This window comes from Lepeophtheirus salmonis, chromosome 7 (genome assembly GCF_016086655.4).
Source record: "Lepeophtheirus salmonis chromosome 7, UVic_Lsal_1.4, whole genome shotgun sequence".
Taxonomy (NCBI): Eukaryota; Metazoa; Arthropoda; class Copepoda; order Siphonostomatoida; family Caligidae; genus Lepeophtheirus; species Lepeophtheirus salmonis.
In genome coordinates this window covers 31565736-31584595 of record NC_052137.2, presented here as the reverse complement: position 1 = coordinate 31584595, position 18860 = coordinate 31565736, and the positions used below count along the sequence as shown (strand labels likewise).

The following is an 18860-nucleotide window of genomic DNA, read 5'->3' as shown; positions in this document are numbered from 1 at the left end:
TTGTTCTGTGAGCTTTCGATATTTCTGCCCCCACCCCTAATCAGTGTTGTAAATGTTGATTGTTTATTAGAATTATCTTTGGTTAAGCTGTGAACAATGAATAATGAAGAATTGGCTAACTACCAAGTGATTTTTGGTATTTTCCTCAGTTTCTTTTAGTATGAAAGGCTACGTGATACAATAAAGGTAATGATATGAGACCGGCTTAGGATTTTCAGACCGATATCCAATACTAGTACCTACAATTAATCATATTTATGGATAGGGAAGTAAGATATGTTAGTGTGAGAACGGGTGACTTCAAGATAATTCAATGGTGTCTAGTAGAACTCGTATAAATAGATCATATGTACAGTAGGGTATTTAGTTTTTCAAATTTCGATTACGGCTAAAGCTTCGGCTTCGGAATCACCTAAAGAAAACGAGGTTCTTCGGAATCCGAATTTTTTTCAGCAACTCCTTCGGTACACCGAAGTAGACTAGCCGAAGTAGATTATGAAACATGTATATCATATTAAAAAAAATATATTATTCAGTTTCTCTTTATATCAATAAAAAATATTAAAAATATCCAAAGTGGTACTTCCCTATTTATTATATAAGCCAATAAGTCAAAACCAGAATATCTAGTTACTCATTTGATCTGTTTACATGGTTGAAAGCCAATCAAAGTTGACGTGAAAAATATTGCATTGTTTTAAAGATCACACTTTATTTCCCTCGTGTATCGTTATTTCTGTGAAAGAAAAGTTTCAAGTAGGGGAGGAAAATCGATCCAATTTCTTCACTACCTAACTAAGGAATCATTTCCAGTCGAAGCATAAAATTGAATAAATTATATCACCTTTGGCCCGACATCAGTTGACCCTCCTTCAACCTATCTCAAGAAATAACCTAGCAAAATTTCATTTTCCTAGAATGTCATCTCAAGGTGAAACATTTAGTTCAAAGTTTGCAAGGAGACATTTTGGACAATGCAATTTTGTATAGTTAATTTTCATAGCATGTAATAACTTTTCTGCGCTAGCCGTAATCGAAATTTGAAAAAAGTTGAAGAACAAACTGTCCTAATGTACACGCCCATTCGTAGTCATATCTAAAAAGAAATATTCATGTAATTAATTAATTGATTCAAAGGTTGTCGACGTTACATATATCTTACAATTAACGTTAGTTTAGTGCAGGTCTACCTCGGTCCTTGTGTATGAGTCTAATAATTATGTATGGCACCCAAAAAATATGAAGGTAAAATTCTCAAGTTGAAAAAAAAAAAAATATCATTTTTGTATTTAAGTAAATTCTAGTCCAGGTATTACCCCTGGGCTTGGCAGCTCTTAGTGGACCCAAAAATATAATCTGCACTCATGTTTTGTGGACCCAGTGTCGATGTTAGGGAGACATTTGAAACACTTGTCCCACTCTTACTCTAAAACCGGACATATGTATGTGGACCTTTTACTTTTACAAAACATATTTTCTTGACTTTTTAAATTCTAGTTTTTAGTTTAGACGTGAAAAAGAGGGTTTCCTAGCATTAATGTTTGATTCTCTGCCACTGTCCGGCAGGACTACAGAGTTGCTGTCTTTTTTGGTGGAGTTAGGTGTATGAATGTATTAGCAATAGATAGATTTTGATCCATTTCATTTGTTGTTTGTCTTATTAAATATCTTATATTCCAAATATGTTCTTCATACCTGGAAAAATGATTTACTACATATAATTAATAACTACCTATAGCTATAAATTAAACCTATATTTATAGTATCTATATTACATATACAGGGTGTGAAAGCTATTTGTGCCACAAAAAGAATATTTTTGGCAACCGTGATTTTCTCTCCAACCAGTTATCTGATTAGAAAAATAAAACCAAATTATGAAAGCTTGATAAATTTTATTTTTTAATAAGATCACCTCCAGCCTCAATTAAAGTCTCTATACGAGGTAGAAAGTGTGAGGAGGCTTTCGCCACTTGGTCCTTGAAAAATCCTGGAATTACTTCTGGAGTCGACTGATAAGTTGATCTTTGGAGTTCCAGGGGTACAGTTGGTTTGGCGTTCGATCGCACCCCACATTAAAAAAATCCATCAGATTCAATCGGATGAACTCGTCAAAATTGACTTTTGAAACCTTTTTTTGTGGTGTGGCAGGGAACATAGTCGTGCTGCTCCATGTAAGGCATCCCATTGGTAACCATGTAAATCCAGAGCTTCACCTTGGTCTCTAGCACGTCTAGGTAGGCATAAGTGTTGACTCTGAGGCCTTGGGAAAACACATGAGGAGGCATGACGTGCCACTTCGACATTTGACCTCAGCACGCATTGCTGTTATCTCAAAATCACCTTTAGAGTTCACTAGTTCCCTCCTAACCTAACTAACAAACGTCTCACTGAGTGCTATAGCTCGATCAATTGTTCTATTATCGCTACCGGCGTGGATTCTATGGAGGGCTCCGTGCCTTTTCCAAATACTTGGGACAACGAATTCGTCAATTGATTACATTTTTACCAACTGTTGAAAAATCTATCTAACAAAAAATAATAGCTGCTTAAGTGGCCATCTTTGCTCCAGAGAGCTCGCCAAAGTGGCGACATAGATGACTTGCACACCCTATATTGTGTGTCGTACTCGGGCATTTTACTTAGCGACTCCACAGCCCTGCTGTCAGGAACGAATTATGGTTGAGTACTCTCAATACCACTATTTACTCAGTATGATATATTGAGGGACTTGAAAACTTCTGGTTTTAAAAGAAATGAAAGTGGCCATAATTATTAAAGATATTTTACATTTACATGGTCATTTTTCCCTTCTCTTTTTCCAAATATACATTTATGAATAGGCCTAAAGCATTCAATTTGATGGATGTAAGCACTCACTTACATATATTTTGAAGCATGTGATATGCTTCGATAGTGATATTAGGGGGCAATGATTAATAGATGGTTAATATAATGTTATGAAGGTGAATCTCACAAAAAAGTTTATCTTCTTTTTTTCTTTTTGTTTTTTTGTAAAAATTGTGGGGATATTTTTTGTAGTAAATAAGTTTCTAAAAATCAAAGTTTGTCTGTATGCTTGACAATACCTCATTTTTTAGTACTATTACTTGATCTAATAAATAACTTCAATGAACACTTTGTGAGCGCAAAATCTTCTCCTAAAATAAGATTGAGTTTAATGTATCTGAATTTGTTTCAAATGGCTCTAGGAACTTTTGGCCTCATGTACAGGGTGTGCAAGCTATCTGTGCTGCAAAAAAGATTTTTTCTAACGCAATTCTCTCTCCAAGAATTAAATCAAATTAAAAAAAGAAAATAGATTCTGAAAAATTGATGGATTCTGATTTATTTTATCCAATAAAATCAACTCAGGTTTCAATTAGAGTCTCTAAACGATGTAGAAAGCGCAAGCAGGCCTTCGCCACTTGGTTCCCTGGCAAATTCTAGAATTCCTTCTTAATCCGACCGATAAGTTTGTCATTGGTGCTGCAGGACGTTTGGTTGGTTTTTCGTTCGATCGTGCGCTACACACACAAAAAAAATCCATCGAATTTAGCGAGTTTGGAGGTCAAAAGTCCGGCCTGATGAAATTGTCGAAATTATCTTGGAGCCATTTGATACTTCTTCTTTTTTTTTTAGGTGTAGCAGGGAGCTGAGTCCTGCTGCCACATGTAAGACTTCTTATTGACAAACATGTCGATCCAAGCTTCTTCTTGATCTCTAGCACGTCCAAGTAGGTATCAGTGTTGATCCTGGGGCCTTTTAGGAACACATGAGGAGCACGACCTCAGCCCACATTTCTGTTGCCCCATAATCACCTTTAAAGACCACAATTCCCTAACTAACGAACGTTTCAATGAGCCCCAGAGTTCTAGCAATTGTTATGTTGTCGCTACTGAGGCATATTCGAAGTAGGGCTTCGTGCATTTTCCAAATATTTGGAACAACGAATATGTCAATTGGTTCCATTTTTTCCCAACTGGTACAGGTTTGAACAAGCTATCTAACAAAATAATACAGCTGTCTAAGTGCCAGTGTTTTCCCAAGAGAAAACGCCAAATTGTTAGCATAGATAACCCTGTATATATTATGGCAAAAATATGTGTTCTCACTGGAAGTAACGCTACAAGACGAGCTATAAATGTTTGTCATATAACGGCACCTATTGTGAAAAGCTGATATATAAATATGTAGCATTTAAAAGTTATATCATAAGCCCAATCCTTCTAATCAACGAGGTTGAGAAATCCACTTTCTGCTCTAAAAATTAATATATGATCCTCATCGAATTGTTCATTGTCGAATAGAAAGAAAATCTATGCTCTGGCTAACAAGGTATATTCGAGAGGAATTATATCTTATCTCTGTCCAGTAGGAATGGGAGGTACTTGAACATTTTTTTATCGCCAATATCATATATTCTTCGACAAGCTCGAAGTGCTCGGGAGTAAAGCTAAAGTGGTTTGATCGAAATTCGCAGTTAGGTTCAAGTTATTCAATGTAAAAAAAAATGAATTACAAAGGAATTCAAGTGAAGGAAGACTTATTTTAAGCCCGAAAAAATAAGATTTCTGCTATAATATTTAAATGATGGTAAAAGTTCCTTGGGCAAATGTTCCAAAGTTATGGTCGATTATGCATTTTTTAAATTATTTGTTACCTTACCTTGACCCCTCAAAATGTAATGGGCCCTTACTGTGACCATATATATTATCTTCGTATCAAGTTTATCAAAATCGATCTATAACTGTAGCCATAATACCGGTGACTAAAAAACAGAGGCAAAAATATAATCTCCATTCAACTTCGTTGCAGAGGTAACAATATAATAACGAGTACATGGAGCTAAAGCTTAAAAAAGAAAAGAAAAGAGAGTCTTGTGTTGTAAATCCTATTCATTTTTTAGTGTGCGAAGTATATTGTTGTTATCAGCCTGGATAGTGTTTTTTTAAAGTTGTTATCTATTTTTTCTTACCAATTTTAATAAAATTGGTAAGAAAACATCAAAGTATAAATTGTAACTACGTGAATAATGTGGAATTAGCCCCCAAACAAAAAAATCTACATGTATGTATATTTACTAAAAAGTTAGCAAAAAGATAGCTATATCACACATATGTAGTGTGCATAGATCCGAATCTTAGAAAATAAGCAGCAAACAAGGTTAGTGCGATTTGTGAAACTCACGTTTGGCTTTCAAGATATAATCAATGTTTGGTTTGGAATTGCTACATCCAATCGAGATCCTTTCTTTCAAATTTTCATCAGACAAGCAGTTGTAAAATATATATTTCTCGAAATACAAAGACAGAACATAGATACTTCATAGATATTTACAAGATATTACGCATAAAGTATATTACAACAATAGTAAATTAAAGTGACATAGCAGCAATCAGGATCTTCTAGAATTCTAAGCATAGTATTCAAATTTAAATTCTATCATACAGTTTCGTGTTTTATAAGTTGTATCAAGCAAATTCAAGTACCGCCAGTGGACGTAGTTTGGTCACCCCTCTACTATTTTAATAAAGTTATTCTGTATTATTAAAGTAAAGTTTTTCTATTCGTTGACGCTGAATAATTCCTAGCAATGTCGGCTACTCGCAATAGTACATGTGAAAAGGGGAGACAATGTTTTTGCTACACAAAGAGATTCCATACTTAATGATTCCAAATAAATGTTTATTTTTATTTATGACATACCTCTGAGTAGTGTTGTGTTGGTCCTTATTTAGGTCCGGTCTCCTCCAGTCTAGTCCCACTTGTCGGTCCGTAAAGAAGGTAAAATCGATCCCTCGTGACGTCAATGAGGGTGTTTTTCCTCCTTTTAATTATTCCCTTATATAATATTAAATGATATAACCAAATAACAATATAACATGTTCGTAGTATATTGTATTATAATGAAAAATATAATATTTTTTGCAAGAAATGTGCAATAATCTTAATGCATATTTAATATATCGTATTTGGATTAATAAAACATCGATATTTTGTTGAAAAATTCCAAGGACCGGTCCTAAGACCAGACTGGACCGAATAAATAAGGACCGACACAACACTACGGCGATGATCGTATACTATATAGGAAAAGCCTTTATTGTGCGAAAAAAATATTGCCCTATTTTGTCGATTTTTTTTTTTTTTTTTTTTTTTTTTTAATCTACTGACAAACCATATTATTTTCAACAATGCTTTTTAGCATTTCAAAGCTGAATGTAAAATAAACTGTTAAGATTTGATGGAGTGTTTGTTCGTTCTTTCAAGGATATCTTGTCCCTATATTTAATATTTTTAAACAATATCAATGATTCAATTTCATGTAAATAAAATGGGTGGGTCCTTGAAAGAGTAGGGGTATAGTAAACAATCAATCAATCAATTAGTTATATGGACACTTTATTCGAAGACACTTGAAGGCTGTTAGTTGTTCCTTCTCAACCAATTGAATTTGTTGGTACATTTTATAATCGTGTTTCATTTAGATTCCCAGGAGATCAGAGAGACTCTTCAGTATTTATGTAAGATCATTTTATTAGTTAGTAGAATATGGATATATATACAGGGTGGTGGTCCAGTATTAGAGTAACATTAACGTCATCAAATTAAGAGTATTGCCTATAGAGATTTCGTTACCCAACTCAGAAATATTGTGAAATCAGGATGGAACCCTAGTCCAAACTACAAATGACTTGTAATTTGTTCTGCAAAGACAATTTTGTGTGGAAAAAATTCCGGAAGAGTTTTTGCGTACTAGCTACTATTCAGTAACGAGGCGTCTTCGCCAAGTTGTTCAGAACAAGGACAGGTACATTGAATTAGATATGGGTAGGTATGTTCAGAACAAGCCCCTCCCACTCTCTTCTGTAAACGAGAGGGGGAAAGATTTTCAAAGTTGGAGTATCAAATAGGTATTAAGACCTAGTTTTCCTTAAAGTATTTTATTATACATTTGCTTATGTTCCTTCAAAAGATCTCATCTATCACCTGACTGAATTTAATAAAGCTGGCATTAACTGTATTTTCGTAATTGCTGAAATTGAAAATTCATAGATTTTTAGAAAAGAGTCGACAAATTCGAATTACTCCGTGTTTATCGAATCAATATTAGAAATATTGGCATCTCGTGAGAACTGGATAAGAACCTACATTAATTAAAGTTAAATTTATCCTACAAATCTAAAAAAAAATGGAATACTTTACCTAGATATTGGTCAATTGTAGACCGACAATATTAACTTATAAATAAGTATTAAATCATATTCTAATACGAACCCTAATATGATTTAATTTTTTTGATGATTTTTAAATACTGGATCACTCTGTGTCATTGCATGGGTCTATACATAACTGTCGGCTCCTATTTAATTTCTTTGGAAGGTGATGATGCATTCATGTAATTGAAAACCATGATTGAAAAGAGAGTAAAGCCTCTTATAAAAGTATGTAGAATTCATTATAATGAAATACAATGCTCAAATTTCCAGTGCATTTTGTGAAGAAGAAAAAAAGTATTCACAAATTTTGTGGATCATTATTTTGTTTTGACACTCAGTATATCATTTACGTAATATTTCATTGTCAAATCCATTATTAGTATGCTACTGATAAGCAGTGATGCTACTTGGCAACATTTTGGGCATGTAAAAAAAACGAAAATCAACCCAGTAACCCAGACAATTAAAAGGTGGAAATGGAGGAGAGCAGCTGTCATGACGACTCATTAGATCAGCTACAATCAGCTATGACAAAGAAGGAAGGAAAAAAGGATATAAACAAGGACATTTGTTAGAATTACTCCGATGTCGATCTCCAATTCTACTTTGACTCCAACAAGGACTTACAATTATAATTTCACAAATAATTACTCCCTGTCTAATATGAGTGCATGCCAATATTCAATCCGGTTTCGTATAGATCAATAATAGTATGTATGTATTAAAAAAGGAATTCACTCCTCAGAATTTAATAATAATGAAAGCAGCTTAGGAAAAGTAAAATCACTCTTTAGGTTGACAATTTAAAATTGACCTAAAAATTGCAACCGATTACCATAAGTACTGATCACTTTATCACCTTTATTGTTTGTAATATAAATCGTGCCCATTTTTAGCTGGCCCCTTTTGGTAATTTGAAGAAGGAATTTTTATTTCCTTAGCTATTGTCATTATTATTTAATTATTGAGTAGTGAAAATCCTTTTCTAAATAGATTAAATTATGCTCAGAACCTGATTTAACATTCGTGTGAGCTCATAAACGATGGAGCGTAATCCTGAGGATTTATTTCTGAGTTATAATTATAAGTCCTTGTTGGACTCAGAGCAGAATTGAGGATCAACATCAAATAACTATTGCCAATCTCCTTATTTATTTCCTTGTCTCTCCTCCCTTGTTACAGCTGACTGTAGCGAATCCTAATCCTCTCTTCCAAAACATTCTTCAAATTGGCTGGGTTACCATGTTTATTTTCACTTTTTTTTATTTGAACATCCCCAAAATAACCCGATTCTCATCACTATATATTCTATCACGCAATTTTCATACAAAAGTAAACAGAAAAAAGCCCCAAATCAGTTGGAAGCTAGACAATTCTTTAAGACTATGGAATTATTATTCTATAATGGTTGAGAAGTGTTCACAGCTTAACAATTTTAATTCAACCAATCAATGATGAGAACAGTGATTAAGGGAAGGTAAGCTGAAACAGCATCGACAGTTGACAACAAAATACACTGTATATTTTAATGTTTGTGAGGTAACACCTTCTGATAAGTCATCATTTATTACGCCGTTCTCTTTATTGTATCACACAACCTTCCATACAAATAAAAATCCGGGGGGGGGTCCAAAATCAGTTGGTAGTTAGGGAATTCTGGGACAGTTCTTCCCAACTATGGAATTATTATTCCATAATTGTCGATAAGTGTTCACAACTTAACAAGAGCGTATTCTAATTCAACCAATCAAAGTTCAGCACGGCGTTACCTCGCTAACATTAAAATACCGAATGTATTTTGTTGTCAGCTGTCGATTCCCTGGACTCACTTGATAATTTATTCTTATTGAGAAATAAACGAACTTACAATTTATAATTAGTGTTAAATTGGTCTAAAAAGGCTGCAGTCATAACAACCCGGTCTTCATAAAATTTGTCAGTCCTAGGAACAGTCCTCATCGGGATTTTAAGCTAACTACAACAGCTGAAATGGCGTAGTTAATATGTTCTTTCAGCTGTTCAACATTACCTTTTCCTCTTTACAAGATAACTGTAGTTTAAAGAAGGAGGTGTGTGACTAAAACGTATTATTATACGAAGTCGCTATAATTTATTATTTTCTTAGTTCTTAATCCTAGCTTGGAGTGAAGAAAATAAAAAGATAGCTAGGACCGATCCAATACTAATACTTATGCTTTACTTCGAAAAGGACAGGAATACAATTTCTTGTTGATCCTTCGTCGTATATAGAATATATATTGGCCTTCTTATTATTTATATGAATAAATTTTTTTGGCTTTCATATGAAAATACAAATGTATAGCTACGCTTTTAATTAAATATTACTAGGTAATATTATAATACAGTATCGAATAAAATACTATGTGGGATTTTAATATTACTAGATACATATATGTAGTTTTTTTTTTTTTTTTTTTTAATGTGAAGAAATAATATGTAACAATGATAGTCTGGGAGTGCTAAAGTGATAAATAACAGTTTTGGATGATTTACTAATTTGGCTTATTACCAGATGATTTTGGGCCTTTTTTTGTTTCTTTTTCGATGAAGGTTGCATGATACAATAAAGGTAACGATGTGTCATAATACTGATTAGGAGAAAAGACGTAGAAACAGCATCGGCAGCTGATAAAAAAAGACACTGAATAACAAGGTAACGTTATATGTGAATTTATGTTAGTAGAAAGAATAAACGAAATTTTACAGGATTACATGTTACATTGCTATGTACATATTTTAAGTGGCTTGGAGAAAGTGCCTTTTAATTCATTATTTACTTTATGTCTTCCTTCTTTCTATGTACAATTATTTTTCTAACTGCGTACTTAAGTACATAATATGTACCTACAATCTACATGGTACAATATTTTATATATGCATGTTCATGACGTCATTATGATCTATTAATTATGTATATAATATTATATTTATCCGCTCGAGATATATTAAATCCAAAAAATAGCTTAATCAAACGAAATCTTTGTTAATGCAATTAATTATTTACATATTCAACTTTCATTTCTCCAAAATCTCCACCTTCTTCCTCGACCATATCCTCAATTCCTACTCTGAAGGCACTGCAGACCCTAACGACATAGTTGTGCTGCATGGCAGCTCATTACTTCTTAACAGCTCCTTTGAGTGCGTTGTTACACGAGGGTGTTTGCGGCGCAACCTCTCATTTACACATTCCATAATCTAGCGCAGTACAGTCAGGGGATGATGAGGCCCAAAAGTTGGATGGCCATGTAATGATTCGTTTTCCGCTATCCAGTATACTAATTTTGGCGGCCGATTCAGTAAGTAGCTGAAGTTTCCTTCTAACATGTGTGGTCATACCAAGCCCCCCACACTGCTCTGCGTACTGCAACCTCCGAGATACTCAACTCACCTGAAAGTTTTCGTAGTGACATTGTGGATTGTCGTGGATGATATACCCCAATTGCTCTAAAAACTCCTCAGTCCACACTTTGTTCTTCCCTCCACTCCCCGACTTCCTCTCCGAACTTTCCCATTCTTGATCTTTATGATATTGTAGGGTAGGGAATGTAAGATGCACAAGAATAGCCACTAGGGCGCCTTCTATTCAGTTAAAACCTGTCATGATCTCAAATTACTCAATGGTATCATTTTCTTTTAATATAAAATTGGCTTTGGGCATATATTTTTCACATTTCATGTTTTCAGTCATAATTATAGTCTAAAATCCAATTGAGTTTTGGGGTGATACGAGTTCCCTGCATCAGCAAACAAGTGGTGCGGTCATTTAACAGTCCTTATAGTTGAAAATAGTGTTAAATTTCCAGTATGTTAGCAAAAAAGAAATTAAAAATGAGCGTGGTCACGCTAACAGTTTAAAGAATTAATGTTTTTGTGTTGAATAGTAGCTTAGCTGTCATGACGTTTTATTAGATTAGCTGCAAGAAACTATGAAAGCAAGGAAATGAAGATTAACCCTATTTCGTATCTAGCAATAACATAAAAAGGAATTGGTCCAATGTCGATCCTCAATTCTACTCCGAGTCCAACAAGGACTTACCAGGAACATCTCGAAGGGATAGGCTGGAGGGACTTGAGCTTTGTAGAAAATTTATTTCAAGTTTTCTTTTCCAAAAAAAATAAGACATTCGTTCAAATTCAACTCTAAAATTTTAACTTTTAAGTCAATCAACTTGGTAACCCTGACAGTTTGAGGAATGTTTTTGAAGAAGAGCAGCTTAGCTGTCATGACGTTTCATTAGGTAAGCTAAAAGCAGCTGTAACAAGGGGAGAAGGAAATAAACAAGGACATAGGAAATAAGCACTCTGACGTGAATCCTCAATTCTACGCCAAGTCCCAACAAGGACTTATAACTCTGCAAAAAATCCCCTGTGTTACTCTTCGTCTTTCACGCACTAGTGATTACATTATACTTATAGGTTCTCTCTTCAAGAATAAAAGAATTACGATAGCATCTACAAAAAGACACTCCTTCTTCCATTATCATATTATTTTCATCTATTTATACATGGAAGTTGATGGTGTTTCCTTTATTGTAATTGATAGTACTTAATCCAGAGTTTTTATATTCTGCAACTACGGAAAATACTAGGATATCATATCTTACTTCGTTGTATTCGTCATGAGTCACGGAGAGAAGATTATAAAGTGAAAAGATTCACATCGTTGAGTTGGAACGAAACAAACTTTTATTAATTGTCATTGTTCTTTTTAAATTCGCCTTCTATATTTTATAAAGAATGGGTTCATTTCAATGTGTTTGAGGAGGCATTAGTAATCAACTCTTTAATTAATGTACATGAATGTTAAAATAACCCTTTATATACTGTGAAGGTTTTGAAATAAACTTACACATCGACAAAATGTCGAAAAAGTAGTAAACGGAAAAAATGACATTCATACTATCTATATACTCAAGTACTGATATAGGTAAAAACTCATGTATGTTTGAAAGTTTTTATCTACAAATAGTACATAAAAGAGATAAACCGACATCATCATCACTCTTTATATAATATTATTTTTAATAAGAAATCATTACTATCTGATGGATACGAGAGTACTGGCGTTTATCGAGGTTATGTTTGGTTAGTAGCATCTCTTAGAAGAACACACATCAACTTTCAGTCAGATCGGTTAATTTTTTTTTTCTTTTTAGCATTTTTGTGTACTGATTAAACATTACATATATAATAAAATATGGAAAACAATATTAAAAGAACATTTTAAGGGCGGCAAATTTAAAACTACGATTTCGTTTTTCTTTCATAAATTAATGTTTAATCAACACATTATCAATCTAATGTACATAATAAATAAAAACTATTCTCTAAATCAGTTATTCCTAAACTTTTTTGAGTTCGACCCTTAAAATATGTGGTTAGACAATATGCGACCCCTACACCCTTTATTGAGAGTTAGATATAAAATTTGGAGTGCATATAATGCAAATATACTTTTTAAAGGCCATATTAACCCTATAAAGTTCAACCCAGGGACAAATAATTTAAGTCATTTGACTATATTGATCAAAAATATAGATTTTAATTCTACAATAGTTGAAAAGTATATGAAAAAATAAGAAATACAACGACGAAATAATAAAATATATATTGTAAATATAAAAATCAGCGATTTATGTACATCTTGGAATCATTTTTATTTTATCAATTCTCTTTTTTACGGTAAATAAAGTCAAAATTTAGACTCACAAACAAATAAAATTACAGACTGTGGATATACAAATAAGTTTATAAACGATTCAATGTCTTAATTTGAAGGATGTGTACTGTGCATTGAACAAAGCAGCTCTAGTCTATCTTTAATTTTGGACATAGCAACTCGAAGATCTTCTTCGCGTGAAGTCGCGATCTGTTTCTATTTTTGTTGTAAGTTAATAGAGAAAAGGTTATCTCACACAAATAAGTTGAGCCAAATGGTATAAGTAAATCTAAAGCTTTGGCCACTCATTCATCAGAGAAATCTAAAATTCATCAAGGGTTTTAGAATCAAAATCTGTTTTTAGTGTTTGTTCACATGAAAGTTGGATAAACTCATCTTTTGTTATCAGACAAATTAAGTTTAACTGTGGTAATAAAGGGGGAGTATCTAGTTTTTATTAATGGAGCACTATATCTTAGGAACATACTTTTTAATATGAGCAAGATGATACTTATAAAAAGTATGTATAATGTACAATATTCATAATTATTTAAGTTTTGATACCACTCAAAGTAATATCAATTTAAACTACATTCATCTTTTTTGGAAATCTTCTAATGACCCCTCCCTTGTGTTTCTGGGCCCCCCACTTTAGGAACAACTGTTCTAAATAATAATTTACAGTTGGCTATAAAAAAATACAAGCTAGGATATACAGGATGAGGACTCAAAAATTAAAATCCTCTTCGAGGCCGTCTAGCCTCAATTCTAAAAGTCGGACAATTTTGTACTTGGTGCCATTGAAAAGAACGGACAAAAACCTCCAAGTTGATGTTTGTTTAGTTTTTTGTGCGATCAAAAATGCCCAAGCAGAACGGCAGAGGGTGTGCGATCTCCTTGGACTTCATTAAAGCCAGCTGTGCTTCTGTTCGTCCCCGTATTGAAGCCATTATTCAGAATGGAGGCGGACATATTCAATAAAATGTACAAAATTGTTGAATTACCAACTTTTGCTTCAAAAGTTTCACATAAAAATAACACAAAATAGAAATATGGAGAAGTGATCACTGTTTTTAAAATTTTCTCATTTTTGAGTCCTCCCCCTATATTTTGTACTTGTATTAGTTCCCTTTAGTCAGTCAAGGTTGAGAGGGGATAAAAAAGTAGTCGTGTATCTAATTAATCTAATAAGTTTAAACTGATAATATAAAAACATAAAAAGGCTGCGAAAATCTTCTTGGCAAAATCACCGTTCTCGAATATTCACATATCATAAATCACAAATATACATAGTAAATGTGTTCCGAATGACATTTTGAAGCATGTCATTAGCATCAACCCATTAATTATTATTGAGTATTCGTACGTAACAGCACTTTCAAATCAAATTTTCTCTTCAAATATTTATTTATGTTATTTTTATTTATTTATAAACCTGTTTAAATTATGTTACCTCTCTGGATATTTATCCAGTTCCTTCATCATAAAAAATCAATTGAAGATAGTTTTTATTTAAATAATATTGTATCCTTAAAATAAGTGGTCCCCAACCTCCGGTCTGCACAATAATTAATTAGTTATTTCTCTGTGTTATTTATTATCTAAGTTTGGGACGATAATAAAGGGGGACTTACTACTGCATCTACAGTTGATAAGAGAATAAGTATATATTAAGTATAAACGCAAATTAAAAAAGATAGTTGTGCAAGGTAGTTTTTAATGATTAAACAGATTTCACGCCCAACAAGCTACAATGCCCTACTACATGTAATCGGCCTTCTTTTGATATTTGCATCATTCTGAATTATTTCTTCTTCTCCTACCAACTGTAGATAGAGACGTGAATCCCCCTCTATTATTGTTAGTGATGAAAATTGAGTGTATAATGGGCATGTTAAAAAAGAAACCGAAAATCAACATGGTTACCATGACAGTTTGAAGAATGCTTTGGAGGAGATCAGCTACAATATGTATTGGGTAGGTCCATTATCTTTCAAAGTCGATCACGTGATCGACTAAAAAATGAACCAATAATAAAAGTCGAGTTATGTGACTCGGGGCTGCATCGGTCTACGAACTGAATACTTATACCAGTGAAAGAAAAGCTTTTAAAATTATACAACCGGGCTACGGAGTCATAGGAATGTCCTATTTTACAACGAAATGAATTATCATAATCAGTGATGAAAATCCGGTGTATTTTTTAGCTAGGTCTTTTTTTTTTTTTTTAATTGGTAGTCATAAGAATGAATTTTCTTTCCCTTGGCAGCCTGGCAGTTGTCATTATTATTTTATTCCTGAGTATTAAACATCCTTTAATAAATGGATTCAATTATTATCAAAACATGATTGAACATTCGTGTGTGCTTATAAAAGACGGAATGTAAAAATCAGTTGTGATGAAGGAGAAAAGGATATAAATAAGGACATTTGCTAGAATTACTCCGATATTGATCCTTAATTATGTTCTGAGTCAAAAGAGGACTTATAATTATCACTAGGTAACAAATCCTCAGGATTACTTTCTGTTTTTATGGGTAGACAGGAGTGTTAAATCAGGTTTTGAATATAATTGAATTTATTTAGGAAAGGAAGTTTACAACTCAGGAATTAAATAATAATGACAACTACTAAGGAAAAGGAAATTCATTCTTCAGATTACCAATTCAAAAAAAACGGGCCACCTAAAAAATAATCATTATTTACAGGGTGAGGAGTGAAAAATTAGAATCCCCTTCAAGACCGTCTAGCCTCAGTTTTAAAAGTCTGACAATTTTTTACTTGACGCCATTCAAAAGAACTAACATAAAGATACAATTTGATCTTTGTTTTGTTTTTGTGCAATCAAAAATGTCCGTGAAACAAACAAAACTGCAGAGAGTGTGCGATCTCCTCGGCGCACTCAGATTTACTCCGATAAGAAGATCTTCACAGGGGACGCTATTCTGGACAGCAAAAATTATTGCTTCTTGGCTGAATCAAGAGCTCAGGCCGAGGGAACCTTCAGGACCAAACGTCATGGTGGAGTTTGACAGCAGCAAGATGCCTCCCTACTTCTTCAAGGACAACGAGAAAGTCAATGTGGACGTCTTCTACAAGGTCCTCAGGTACCATGTCTTACAATGGTTGAAGAGTACTTTCCCTTGGGACAACTATGAGTTAACCCAAGACGGCGCTCCGGCACACACGTCCAAGAAGGTGATGTATTTCTGTAGGAAGAACATGGCTGCATGTGTCCTCACCTGATGTGAACCCCCTGGACTTTGCTGTTTGGAGTGTCTTAGAGAAATAGATGTTAATAGAAATACAAGGTTACACCATAACGCGTGTACAATTAATGTTTGACTTCCACCACGCTTTTAATATTGACGTCATACTAGACGGGTGGTTGCGAATTTTGTCATAATCTATTTTCCTTTCAAACCACTATATAATGATTTATGCTTGTTAAAACTTGAAAAAGACACTCAACATTATCACTTTATGTACAGTAGGCTGGACCAGGGAAAGTTGAAACACGTTTTACTGAATTACTTGGAGATACTTCAAATTAGACAGACCAAAGTTTTATACAACATACATACGTCTATATACTAATAGTCAAACGAGTTAAAGTACATTTATAATAAGGACTTTTGGTGCAATCTTCATTTGAATGTAAATTTCTCAGTCCACCCAACGATCAAGTGATCGAATTGGCTTTAAGCTCTCATCGGTACCTGTTATCGTTGTCTTAGAGATTTTTTTTTTTCTTCATATTTGAGTAGCTGAGATCAAATAGAAAAAAAATGGGGTGTATGCATTTCAAATTTTTGAGAAGAAAAAAAATTATGTTATATGTCTCGGGACACACAAATGTACATACATATACACACTTAGTGCACATTAATTATGATATACTCTTTCATAAAAGACCAATAACTAAAAAAACAGTTCCCTTGATATACATGTGCATGCTTTCAATATTTCATTAATACGATTACATTATTATTTCTTATATCAAAAATATTTATATGATTTACATGATCGAGCACTATATAGAGTGCACTCTGTATACACGTTACATGCTATACGCACACACCTGCAATATTTCATTTATACGACTACATTGTTATTTTTTAGATCAAAATAAGCTTTTAGTATACATCATGGAACCCTATATACAGTGTACCCAGTTACTCGTTTTCATATATACATGGATTCAGATATTCATACGGATAGACTTTCCTCTATGAATATAGAAGGTAACCATAGATGTAAATAATATTATAATGGAAGAGTATCCGGTTTTTTTGTTGTTGCTACTAAATTGAGAATGGATTACATTTGTATTTTTCGACATTCATTTCTATCAAGGAATTACTCTTATTAACCTTTAGGCTTTGTTGTAAATTGAACTGAAAGTAGCCAAAATTAACCGTGGCAATAAAAGGAATGATTAATTGAACAATTTTATTTAAAAAGGGCCCCATGTAGGAGCCAACATAAGTCAATAAAGCAAATAATACTAAAAATATAGCTAAAGTTATTGTGTATCTTAACTCTTCCCACAACTTTGAATAATAAGCTTAGAATTGACTCAAATATGTCTATGAATTATTTAGGCTTTATGCATTTGCCGGGTGTTCCATTGAAATATGAATACTAACTCATCCATGAAGGTTGCATGAACATAACAAAGTTGAGCTCTCTAGCTTACGTACAAGTTGAAAAAAATGACACTAGAACGTGATGGACGAATTTTCATTTGCACACTCCTAGCAGTTGGGCGTCTCCAGGACCACCGTCAGCATGTCCAAAACGTCAAAGAGGAAGAAGGGATCTATCTAAAAGGCAAGACTCTTTTGAATTATTTTTTGACACTTTAGCTACCGACATCCCTGATGCCAACCCCTTCGACTACACCTTTTGGGTGTATGTTGAGGGGAAGGCCTGCAGTGTCCACCATCCAAACACCGATACCCTCAAAGCTACTGTCAGCCAGCACTGGGAGGCTTTTGTAGAGGATTACATCTGCAAAAGTTGTCAGGCCACCCGCCGCCGCCTGGAAGCCATCCTTGCTACTATGGGCGGCTACATAAATGAATAAGAGAGCTCAGACACAAATCTCTTTATATTAATTTTGTTGAAGTTTAAAATTCAAAGTTATCAGATTTTTATGGACCACTCGGTATGTAATAATCGCAATATATTGCTGATCAGTCTCGATTCTTGTGTTTTTTGTGCAATTGCAGCGTTTTCCAATGATTTTTTTATGTCCCCATGGTGATATAGTTTTATCTGAGTTCAAAATAGCTTGTGGCTTCTTATGGATCTGGAAAGTGGTTTTTAGGCACTAGACGGCGTAAATAAAATAGGGAAGGGGTGGGGTAGATTATTGATCAAGGTCCGCTACTAAGCTTGTCGGGCCCTATAATATAATAATTTTAATATTTCTTAAACCAGGGTTTCCCAAACTTTACTATGACAGGACATCCCTACACTTATATATTTTAGCTGAGGTCCCCTTTATATAAAACATGTGTACTGTTTAAGTGTAGACTGAAAGCTATCATCAATTATCCATCTGTCTGCGCCTCCCCTCACGGCCCCTCTTTAAAAAATATTGTCTTAAGCAACCTTACCTTTCTGGGCCCCTGCTAGAACTTAGGGAACTACGCACACCGTGTCTAAGGTAGCTGCGGCCCTGTTTATATCTAATACAATTTCCTGAGCCCCAATTTTCCAGCGAATCCCCTTGTTTTAAGTGCCTGTTACCAAACTGAACCTGTATAAAAAAAACCGAGACCGTTGAAACGAAAGAACTGTGATCGATAGAACCGCTGAACCTGAACTGGGCACAACCTAGCCTATATATATATAAGTAATATATTTTGTTGAATATTTAGTCATATTTTAATTTCTCAGATAATTCTCTTTAATTGCTCTACTTTTTAAGTTTGATATCTATTGTA

The 18860-nt window shown here is 33.7% G+C and overlaps 1 protein-coding gene across 4 annotated transcripts in view; it reads left to right on the top strand.

Annotated features, from left to right (window-relative positions):
• Positions 1-18860, top strand: part of LOC121121402 (uncharacterized) — a 56411-nt gene that overhangs the window by 33795 nt on the left and 3756 nt on the right. The window contains exon 1 of one of the 4 annotated variants that reach the window (XM_040716312.2): positions 17040-17150. The exons of 2 other annotated variants lie outside the window; for them this stretch is intronic. The gene's annotated coding sequence lies outside the window, so the exon portion shown is untranslated. Of the gene's footprint in view, positions 1-17039; positions 17151-18490; positions 18770-18860 lie in introns of those variants that run through there. One more of the 4 variants, XM_040716314.2, reaches the window with a different exon arrangement.